Source organism: Nomascus leucogenys, chromosome 16 (assembly GCF_006542625.1).
Source record: "Nomascus leucogenys isolate Asia chromosome 16, Asia_NLE_v1, whole genome shotgun sequence".
NCBI lineage: Eukaryota > Metazoa > Chordata > Mammalia > Primates > Hylobatidae > Nomascus > Nomascus leucogenys.
In genome coordinates this window covers 12,950,767-12,962,582 of record NC_044396.1, presented here as the reverse complement: position 1 = coordinate 12,962,582, position 11,816 = coordinate 12,950,767, and positions in this window count along the sequence as shown.

The window sequence follows — 11,816 nt, the reverse complement described above, 5'->3', positions numbered from 1 at the left end:
GTTTGGTTAAGGCACTAATTTTACTTACCTATTAGATTTTGAAAGCATCTGAGATATACAAATCTCCCTGTAGGAAATGTGAAAGAAAAGCACAACAAAACTAGGGTTTTTTGTTTGTTTGCTTGCTTTTATGATTTTTTTTTGGTTTGTTTTAATATCAGGTGGATTTTTGTTTCTAAGCAATATATACATATAATCAACCAACATATCTGAAAAGGATCATGAAACCTGAAAAATGCTAATGGAGATTTGCTGGTACATAGGAATCTAGCAAATTCAGGAACCAAGGGGAAATGTTCTGAGATAACATTTACATTGTCAACCTTTATTGACTTTGTTTTTACAATAAAAAATATTTTACAACTTACTTTCTGTTCTCTGTATATTGTGACTTGAGGATTTACCCCCTCTGCTAAGATAATAAAGATATTATGCATGTTTTGCCTAATAATTCAACAACCGTGAGTGCCTGCTATGTGCCAGGCATTGCTCTAGGCAGTAGGTTAGAGCAGTGAACAAAACTCCCTTTTGGATTTACCGCATGAAGGCTCAGAAAACATTCTTCCAAATGCTGAAGATACGGCTTAATGTTACTGGGAAGTGCCTTAATTTAATTTGGCTTTGCTCTCCAGTTACTGTTAGAAGGAATGACTTGACCTGAATTGACATGTCTCAGAAGGAAACATACACATGGCTGACAGGTATATGAAGAAATGTCCAAGATCACTAATCATGAGGGAAATGCAAATTAAAACCACAGTGAGATAATGATAATACCTGACACCTGTTGAATGACTGTTATCAAAAAGATGAAGGAAGTGTTGGCAAGGATATGCAGAAAAGGAGACCCTTACACACTGTTGGGAATGTAAAGTGGCACAGCCATTACGGAAAACAGTAGAGGTTCCTCAAAAAGTGAAAATAGAACTACCTATAGCATCTAGCAATCCCACTACTAAGTATACATTAATATCTGAAGAAAATGAAATGAGTATGTGGAAGAGATAATCTGTACTCCCATGTTCATTGCAGCAGCATTCACAGTAGCCAAGATATGGAATCAACCTAAGTCTATCAACAAATGAATGGATAAAGAAAAGGTGGTCTGTATACACAGTGGGATATTAGCCATAAAAAATTAAATCCTGTTACTTGTGACAACATGGATGGAACTGATGGACATTATGTTAAGTGAAATATGCCAGGCACAGAAAGACAAATACTTCACGATCTTGCTTATATGTGGAATCCAAAAAAGTTGAGCTTATAGAACCAGGAGTAGAATGATGGTTACCAGGGGCTGGTTGAGGGGGTGGGGGTGGGAGATGCTGGCCAAAGGATACAAAATTTCAGGAGAAATAAATTCAACAAATCTATTATACAATATGATGACTATAGCTAATAACAATGTATCCTTGGAAATCAGCATAGATTTTGTGTTCTCACCACAGAAATAGATGAGTATGTGATGTTAATTCGCTCAATTTGGCCATTCTGCAATGTATCCATCTTTCAAAACAAATACACAGTACCATATATATATATATAATATATGTAATGATATATAATGTGTAATTATATATTACACAGTACCATATTAGATATATATAAATTTTTGTCAGTTTTTTAAAAAATAGGCCAGATGCAGTGGCCCACACCTGTAATCCCAGCACTTGGGAGGCCAAGGTGGAAGGATCACTTGAGTTCAGGAGTTCAAGACCAGCCTAACATGGCAAGACCCCCGATGCTACAAAAAATAAAAAATTAGCTGGTCATGGTGGCATGCACCTGTGGTCCCAGCTACATAGCTACATGGAGACTGAGGTGGGATGATAGCTTGAGTCCAGGAGGTTGAGGCTGCTGTGAGCTGTGTTCGTGTCACTGCACTCCAGCCTGGGCAACAGCAAGATCGTGTCTCACAAAATAAGTCATTTCAAAAGAATGACTCAAGATAAACTATTTTGACTTAAACCATTACAAAAGTAATAGGGTAAAATAATAAGTTTAGATTTTTGATCTACATCCTGCCTTCTTACAGAAATATTCTAATGACTTGAAACCAAAATTCCAGAGCTACTTAAACCATTTCACTCAATAAATATGTATTGAGTACTTTTTTTTTTTTTTTTTTTTTCTGAGATGAAGTCTTGTTCTGACACCCAGGCTGGAGTGCAATGGCTGTTCGTAGGTGTGATCATAGCATACTGCAGCTTCAAAATCCTGGCATCAAGCAATCCTCCTGCCTCAGTCTCCTGAGTAGCTTGGACTACAGGCACGAACCACACAGTACCTGACCTTACTGAACACTTCTAATATGTCTACTATCATTAGAATGAGTTAGAATAGCAATTCATTCTTTCCCTTATTGTCATGACCTTGCTATTTTTTAAAGATCATGCACCAGCGATTTTGTAGAATAACCCTTGGTTGGGGTTTGATGTCTTCTCATTATTAAATTCAGGTTATGCATCTGTGTAGCCGAAATATCACAGAAGTTGTATTATTGCATCAGATGGTGCCCAATTGCAGTTTGTTTCGTGGCTTATGTTCACTTTGATCACTTGATTAAGGTGGTGTATCCCAGAATTAATTGTAGAGTTACTCTCTTTATAGTATTTTTGAGGTGGTACTTTTGAGATTATGTAAATATTATGCTCCTCATCAAACTTTCAGTTGATTTACTTTTCAATATGAACTCATAGTTTCCTGATTCAGTGGTTCTCAAACTTGAGTGTGTGTCAGAATCTTTTGGAGGGCTTGTTAAAACAAAGACTGCCAGGTCCCATCTCTAGAGTTCCTGATTCTGTAGGTATGGAGTGAGACCTGAGAATGTGCATTTCTAACAAGTTTCCAGGTGGTACTGTTAGTGCTGCTGGCCCAGGAACCACATTTTATTGTTATTGTCATTATTTTGATGCTCATACTGTCTCTAATTTGTTCAGCGGCCAACTGGCTTCTGTGGCCTATTGACAAATCTTCATTGTTGAACCCTTCTTTACTTTTTTGCCACAGCAAGATGTTCCAGGCTCATCTTGTACTTTCCCTGCCCCAACCCTGGAATTGGCCATTTCTTCAAGGATCCCTGGTTTCTTTTAGTGCCAAGTGGTACTTAGAAGCCAAGATCTGAGCACCAGGTGTGCTCATTGCCTTGGGGAAAGTGCCACTCCTAGGCCTTTTCAGGGGACACATTTAGAGAACATTAGTATATACATACCTACATGTTCCTATTTAAACTTCTGTATCTATTGAAATCCATGACATCATACAGGTGCCTCCAATTCTAACAATACTGTAGGGCTCCATCCTTCTCTTGACATTGAGGAACTGAGTCTCACTAGCTTTAAGATATTTAAATTATTTGATCAATCTCCCTGTATGTAACCAATCTCTCATCACCACTGCTGCCCCTCTCCCACATGGACATCCTCTTTGCACTCCTAAGGCTCTGACATCTCACACCTGGCTGCTCCTATCATAGATGCCCTCTTTACCCTGTTTGAGCTCCAACACCCTCTGCTGGCTTGCCCGCACTGCCATGGACATCCTTCTCTCTAGTACTGCATTCTAGGCCGCCCTCACAGATGGATGCTCTCCACACCTCACTTGGGCTCCAGCACTCAACACTGGACCTCCTCTGTGGCGTAAGAATGCTCTCCTCACCCTACCTAGCTCTGACCCACCACTCTGGGCTACCCACATGTGAGTACATTTTACTTGCTTGATCTCTGATTCCCCTCACTGGGTCACCCGCACATCTGAGTGCCCTCCTCACCCTGCATGAGCCTTGACACCAGGCCCTGAGCCTTTCCTCTGTGTGGATGTCCTCACAGTCCTCTGTGTGGGATCCAGAACTAGGCACCAAGCTGCCCACGTAGGAGGGTGCCCTCCCCATTCCCTCTGCTGAGGCTCGAACTGGCATGTCAGGCTGCTCCCCCATGCGGACACCTGACTCTCTTTGGGCTCTGACTCTACACTGGCTGCACCATCCCAGTGCCCCCACCACCCTCTACCTGTCACCATTGCTGCTCTCCTCAGCCATCTGTGGCTCTGACCCCTCACACCAGGCTGCTTCTCCGCATAGGTGCCTGCCTTTCTCTGGCCCACCTAATGGCTTTAGGGCTGAGTTCAGAAGGAGAAGAGAAGGGTTATGGCCATATTATATACATAATAGAAGGAAAGAGAAAAAAGGAAGGAGAAAAAATGTCTTTTTAAAACAAACTCACCTGGAAGGAAGAAAGAATATATGTGCGTGTGTGTGTGTGTGTGTATTTTTTTTTGTTTTTTTTGAGACGGAGTTTCACTCTTGTTGCCCAGGCTGGAGTGCAATGGCGCAATCTCAGCTCACCACAGCCTCCACCTCCCAGGTGCAAGTGATTCTCCTGCCTCAGCCTCCGGAGTAGCTGGGATTACAGGCATGCACCACCATGCCAGGCTAATTTTGTATTTTTAGTAGAGATGGGGTTTCTCCGTGTTGGTCAGGCTGGTCTCAAACACTTGACCTCAGGTGATCCACCCACCTTGGCCTCTCAAAGTGCTAGGATTATGGGCGTGAGCCACTGCGCCCGGCCAAGAGAATATGTTTTTAAAACAAACTCACCTGGGGGTGGGGGAGGGAAAGACAATCTTTTTAAAACAAACTCACCTGGCAGCATAAACAAGACAGATAAAACCAGAGCTCTCAAGCTGTTCTGCCTGAAGACAGGATTGGAGAACCTGTATAATATATGTATAATAATTATATATACATATTTTTTTTGAGATGGAGTCTTGCTCTGTTTCCCAGGCTAGAGTGCAGTGGTGCGATCTCGGCTCACTGCAACCTCTGCCTCCTGGGTTCAAGCGATTCTCTTGCCTCAGCCTCCAAGTAGCTGGGATTACAGGTGACCACCACCCCGCCTGGCTAATTTTTGTATTTTTAGTAGAGATGGGGTTTCACTATCTTGGCCAGGCTGGTCTTGAACTCAAGTGATCTGCCCGCCTCGGCCTCCCAAAGTGCTGGGATTACAGGCGTGAGCCACCCGGCCAGGAGAATGTATTTTTAAAACAAATTCACCTGGGAGGAGGGAGGGAAGGAAGAAGGGAGGAAGGGAAGAGAAGGAAAGGAAGGGAGAGTTTTTTTTTTTTTTTTTTCGAAGACAGAGTCTCACTGTCTCCCAGGCTGGAGTGCAGTGGTGCGATCTCAGCTCACTGCAACCTCTGCCTCCCAGGTTCAAGCGATTCTCATGTCTCAGCCTCCGCCGAATAGCTGGTATGACAGGCGCCTGCCACCACACCCGGCTAATTTTTGTATTTTTTTAGACATAAAGCAGGCTGGAAGAAGGAGACTTAGGATCTCGATTTAGATGAGGAATTCATGAATGGAATTTATTGGATTTTTAAGAGAGTTTTAGTGAAATGAATGAAAAGTCAAGTACACAATTCTCCAGAAATTAATTGAAAATTAATTTTTGTGATGTGAAAAATAGCCACTATTGTATACAATTCTATATTTGTGTTTTGGGCCAGTATGGCAAATCATAGCGTATTTCAAAAAAATAAGATCTGTAAATAAAAACTTTGTTATCCACATGTTAAAGTACAAAGGGAATATTGATAATTAAAATAATTATACAGGCTGGATGTGGTGGCTCATGCCTGTAATCCTAGCACTTTGGGAGGATGAGGCAGACAGACTGCTTGAGCCCAGGAGGTTGAGACCAGCTCAGGCAACATGGCGAAACCCCGTCTCTACAAAAAATACAAAAATTAGCCAGATGTGGTGGCGTGCCTGTAGTCCCAGCTGCTTGGGAGGCTGAGGTAGGAGGATCACTTTAGCCCAGGAGGTTGAGGATGCAGTGAGCCAAGATTGTGCCACTGCATTCCAGCCTGGGCAGCAGATTGAGACCCTGTCTCAAAAACATAGCGATAATAAAATTATACGGAATACTGTGTCATTGAAGAATAGAAAAAAACAGCAAACTTAGGGAGAATTAGTTTAAAAGAGATTACATTTGAAAAATTTGTTTTTTTTGAAAACCAGTTTACTTTTAACTTGATATAATAAAGCATATAGTTGGTTTTGAGGTGTAATGACTCCCAATGTCAAAGGCTTCTATCTTTTAAAAGCATTTCTGGAGGATAACTTAAGTTTTAAAAATATTTTATTACAAGAAAACATCTGCAAGAATCTGGTGGATATCTTAACATCTAAATCTCTTGAGCACAGACGCTGAGGCCTGTGCTAATAAAGGTCAAGGTTTTTCCTGTTCTTCTGCATGAATAGAAGTGTGAAAAGCATGCCTCATGTGTGAACATAAACAAATGACTTAGAAAGTTTTACTGATTTTCTGAAATGTATATTTCATAATAGGGAAGTGTCAATGGTAACATCATAAAGTTTACAGTGATAATTTAATATTTTACATCCAGTGATTTAGAAATAGCTTCTGTGATTTGGAATATTTTAGTATTAGGTTTGTGCAAAAGTAATTTCCATTGCTTTTAATGGCAAAAATTGCATTTACTTTTGCATCAACCTAATGGTAGCTTTTAAGGTCTTCAAAGCAGAAAGAATCAATGGCAAAACATTAAAAGCAGCTTTCACTTGACTAAGATGCCAAATTATCTTAACTTTAACCAAAGCAAGTTGTAGAGTCTAGGCTAAATGGTAGATTAATATAATTCCTTATTTTCACCAGGAGCTTCCCTTCTATGTAATGTGTACAACTATTATCTATGCTCATGATATATATGTGTGTGTTATAACGGAATTAAATTCACTTCTATTTGTGAAGTTTTAATTTTGTGCACAGTAAGTGAAGTTTCATTGAGTTACCTCAGTTTAGAGAGCATGAGGTGCTAGGAATGTGATATTTGGGTTGCTTGTAAAGTAGAAAAAGGAAGTTAAAAGCATTCTTTAATGTGGATTTTTCCTATGGTGGATAAGGGAAAATTTATATTTTATCAACAAAAAGCTCCATAAAATTAGTTGTGATTATTGTCATGAATATATTGTCTTTGTTTTCTGGCTATAGACACTTATTTTGGTTATAGTAATCATTGTAAAGATGTTATTTTAAAATTTAATTAACTGTTTATACCTAAGATAGAAAACTTTCTTGAAATGTTTAGAGGTTCTTTTGGCTTAGGATTGACTTGGCGATGCGGGCTCTTTTTTGGTTCCATATGAACTTTAAAGTAGTTTTTTCCAATTCTGTGAAGAAAGTCATTGGTAGCTTGATGGGGATGGCATTGAATCTATAAATTACCTTGGGCAGTATGGCCATTTTCACGATATTGATTCTTCCAACCCATGAGCATGGAATGTTCTTCCATTTGTTTGTATCCTCTTTTATTTCATTGAGCAGTGGTTTGTAGTTCTCCTTGAACAGGTCCTTCACATCCGTTGTAAGTTGGATTCCTAGGTATTTTATTCTCTTTGAAGCAATTGTGAATGGGAGTTCATTCATGATTTGGCTCTCTGTTTGTTTGTGGATTTCGATTGATCTAACAAGATGAATGTCTTCATTTTGTATCTTTTTTTCATTGATGTTTGTATTTCTTGAGTCTTTTTTTTTTTTTTTTTTTTTTTTGATTTATTTTTCTTTTTTTTTGATTGGTGTACAAGAATGCTTCTGATTTTTGTACATTGATTTTGTATCCTGAGACTTTGCTGAAGTTGCTAATCAGCTTAAGGAGATTTTGGGCTGAGACAATGGGGTTTTCTAGATATACAATCATGTCATCTGCAAACAGGGACAATTTGACTTCCTCTTTTCCTAATTGAATACCCTTTATTTCCTTCTCCTGCCTGATTGCTCTGGCCAGAACTTCCAGCACTATGTTGAATAGGAGCGGTGAGAGAGGGCATCCCTGTCTTGTGCCAGTTTTCAGAGGGAATGCTTCCAGTTTTTGCCCATTCAGTATGATATTGGCTGTGGGTTTGTCGTAGATAGCTCTTATGATTTTGAGATACGTCCCATCAATACCTAATTTATTGAGAGTTTTTAGTATGAAGAACAAAGCTGGAGGCATCATGCTACCTGACTTCAAACTATACTACAAGGCTACAGTAACCAAAACAGCATGGTACTGGTACCACAACAGAGACATAGATCAATGGAACAGAACAGAGCCCTCAGAAATGATGCCGCATATCTACAACTATCTGATCTTTGACAAACCTGACAAAAACAAGAAATGGGGAAAGGATTCCCTATTTAATAAATGGTGCTGGGAAAACTGGCTAGCCATATGTAGAAAGCTGAAACTGGATCCCTTCCTTACACCTTATACAAAAATTAATTCAAGATGGATTAAAGACTTACATGTTAGACCTAAAACCATTAAAATCCTACAAGAAAACCTAGGCAATACCATTCAGGACATAGGCGTGGGCAAGGACTTCATGTCTAAAACACCAAAAGCAATGGCAACAAAAGCCAAAATTGACAAATGGGATCTCATTAAACTAAAGAGCTTCTGCACAGCAAAAGAAACTACCATCAGAGTGAACAGGCAACCTACAGAATGGGAGAAAATTTTTGCAACTTACTCATCTGACAAAGGGCTAATATCCAGAATCTACAATGAACTCCAACAAATTTACAAGAAAAAAACAAACAACCCCATCAAAAAGTGGGCAAAGGACATGAACAGACACTTCTCAAAAGAAGACATTTATGCAGCCAAAAAACACATGAAGAAATGCTCATCATCACTGGCCATCAGAGAAATGCAAATCAAAACCACAGTGAGATACCATCTCACACCAGTTAGAATGGCCATCATTAAAAAATCAGGAAACAACAGGTGCTGGAGAGGATGTGGAGAAATAGGAACACTTTTACACTGTTGGTGGGACTGTAAACTAATTCAACCATTGTGGAAGTCAGTGTGGCGATTCCTCAGGGATCTAGAACTAGAAATACCATTTGACCCAGCCATCCCATTACTGGGTATATACCCAAAGGACTATAAATCATGCTGCTATAAAGACACATGCACACGTATATTTATTGCGGCACTATTCACAATAGCAAAGAGTTGGAACCAACCCAAATGTCCAACAACAATAGACTGGATTAAGAAAATGTGGCACATATACACCATGGAATACTATGCAGCCATAAAAAATGATGAGTTCATGTCCTTTGTAGGGACATGGATGAAACTGGAAAACATCATTTTCAGTAAACTATCGCAAGGACAAAAAACCAAACACCGCGTGTTCTCACTCGTAGGTGGGAATTGAACAATGAGAACTCATGGACACAGGAAGGGGAACATCACACTCTGGGGACTGTTGTGGGGTGGGGGGAGGGGGGAGGGACAGCATTTGGAGATATACCTAATGCTAAATGATGAGTTAATGGGTGCAGGAAATCAACATGGCACATGGATACATATGTAACAAACCTGCACATTGTGCACATGTACCCTAAAACCTAAAGTATAATTAAAAAAAAAAAAAAACTATGAAAAAAAAGAAAAAAAAAAGAAATGTTTAGAGGTAATATGTGTTTGCAAAAGTGAATGAGGAAAAATGTCTGAAGTTGCATTTTTTTTTTTCTTTTTTGAAACAGGGTCTCACTCTGTTGCCCAGGCTGGATGCAGTGGCATGATCTTGGCTCACTGTAGCCTCTACCTCCCGGACTCAAGCAATCCTCCACCTCTGCCTCCCCAGTAGCTGGGACCACAGGCACACACCACCACACCCACTAATTTTTTATTTCGTATTTGTAGAGACAGGGTTTCGCCATGTTGCCGAGGCTAAATTGCATGTTTAAACTCATACTTTGGCTTTTGTGACGTTATACCTGAATCAGATTTTGCACAGTATTTTCCTTCACTGTACACCTAGGTTTCAGGCGAATTGGAACCATTGCTGCTCCCTGAATATGCTCTGAAGTGTTCTCACTTCTGTTTCCTGCTCACACTGTTCTTCTCATGGCAGTGCCACTGCTTATGCAACCCTTGTGTATTTACCCCATTTTCTCCTTCCTCAGGCACTACCTCCTTGAAGCTGTCCTCCCTCCTTCAGAGCTGAAATAATCCCTCTGACAATGTGTTCTGCCTTACCTTGTAATTATGCTTAGTTGTAGCTATTTCTTTTTATATTTTTATTTTTTGTATTTTTTGTAGAGACAGGGTTTCACCATGTTGGTCAGGCTGGTCTCGAACTCCGGAGCTCAGGTAATCTGCCCTCCTTGGCCTCCCAAAGTCCTGGGACTACAGGCGTGAGCCACTGCACCTGGCCAGTTGTAGCTATTTCTTCTTGCTGCCAGCCCTTTAACAAAAGTATGGTGCATTAAAATACCTTATAAGCCAGCAGCTTGCACATAAAAATGGCTGGTTAACATTTGGATAAATGAATAAACATTTGTTTTCTTAGGACCAAAAAAAATATGTATTTTTTTCTCTCTAAAGTATTCATGTGCTTTGATATATAACAAACATTTAGGGTATTCTTAATTAAATGAATATGGCAGTAAGAATCTTGAAAGAAAAACAGGAGACCATTCCAGTTTATGGGTTGGTGGTAGGCCATGTCAGATCTGCTAAAACACTTTATAAACAAATAATGGGTCAGGTGCGGTGGCTTGTACCTGTAATCCAGCACTTTGGGAGGCTGAAGCGGGCAGATCACTTGAGGTCAGGAGTTCGAGACCAGCCTGGGCTGGTGAAATGGTGAAACCCCCCCGTCCCTACTGAAAATACAAAAATTAGCCAGGTGTGGTCACACATACTTGTAATCCCAGCTACTTGGGAGGCTGAAGCAGGAGAGTTGCTTGAATCTGGGAGGCGGAGGTTGCAGTGAGCCGAGTTCATGCCACTGTGCTCCAGCCTAAATGACAGAGCAAGACTCCATCTCAAAAACAAAAACATTTATTATTGTTGTTACTTATTGAGCCTTATGGAGTTTCTTGCACAGGGCCAAGAGTCCATTCATTGCTCCTTCATTGCTTCTGTGTAGCCATGCTGTGGATTTAAGAATCATTCAATTTGATTTACCTTTACATTAAAAGCTAGTGTTTTAAGGGCAAGATTTACTTGCACTATTAGAATTGGCCTTCTCTCTGGTATAGGCCTTTATTTGGAGTCCCAGTTGCCCTCACTGCCTATGGTGGAAAGTAGAACTGCCTTTAGATCATAGTTAGTAGTTTTTTATCTTTTATTTTTTTTTGTCTTTGCTTTTTTTAAGACAGGGTCTCGCTCTGTTGCCCAGGCTGCAGTGCAGTAGCACAATCTCAGCTCACTGCAACCTCTGCCTCCTGGATTTAAGTGGTTCTCCCACCTCAGTCTCCTGAGTAGATGGGACCACAGACGTGTGCCACCATGCCTGGCAATTTTTATATTTTTTTGTAGAGATAGGGTTTCGCATTGTTGCCCAGGCTGGTCTTGATTTCCTGAGCTCAAGTGATCCACCCACCTCGGCCTCCCAAAGTACTGGGATTACAGGCATGAGCCACTGTGCCTGGGCTAACACTTAATTTCACTCTGTATGTCAGGCCCTGTTCTAAGTACATTTATTAAGTCAATTGGATTCTTATGTGAACCCTGTGTGGTAGGTATAATATTATTATCCTTCACTTACAGGCGTAGAGAGGTAGGTCTCATATTTAATAAGGGGCAGGCCCAGGATGTGAACCCAGGAAGTCCGGCTCCAGAGTTCATGCACCAGTGTCTAAGTTAAAGAGGCTATTCAAAGTCAAGAAAGTCCCTGTGTGTGTTTGAAGGAACTACCAAAGATTTTTGAGCAAATGAGTAACACTGGCAGATTCCTACATCTATGGTAAGCCCCAGCTCAAAGGGCTTCATCTGTCTTCCCCATTTGG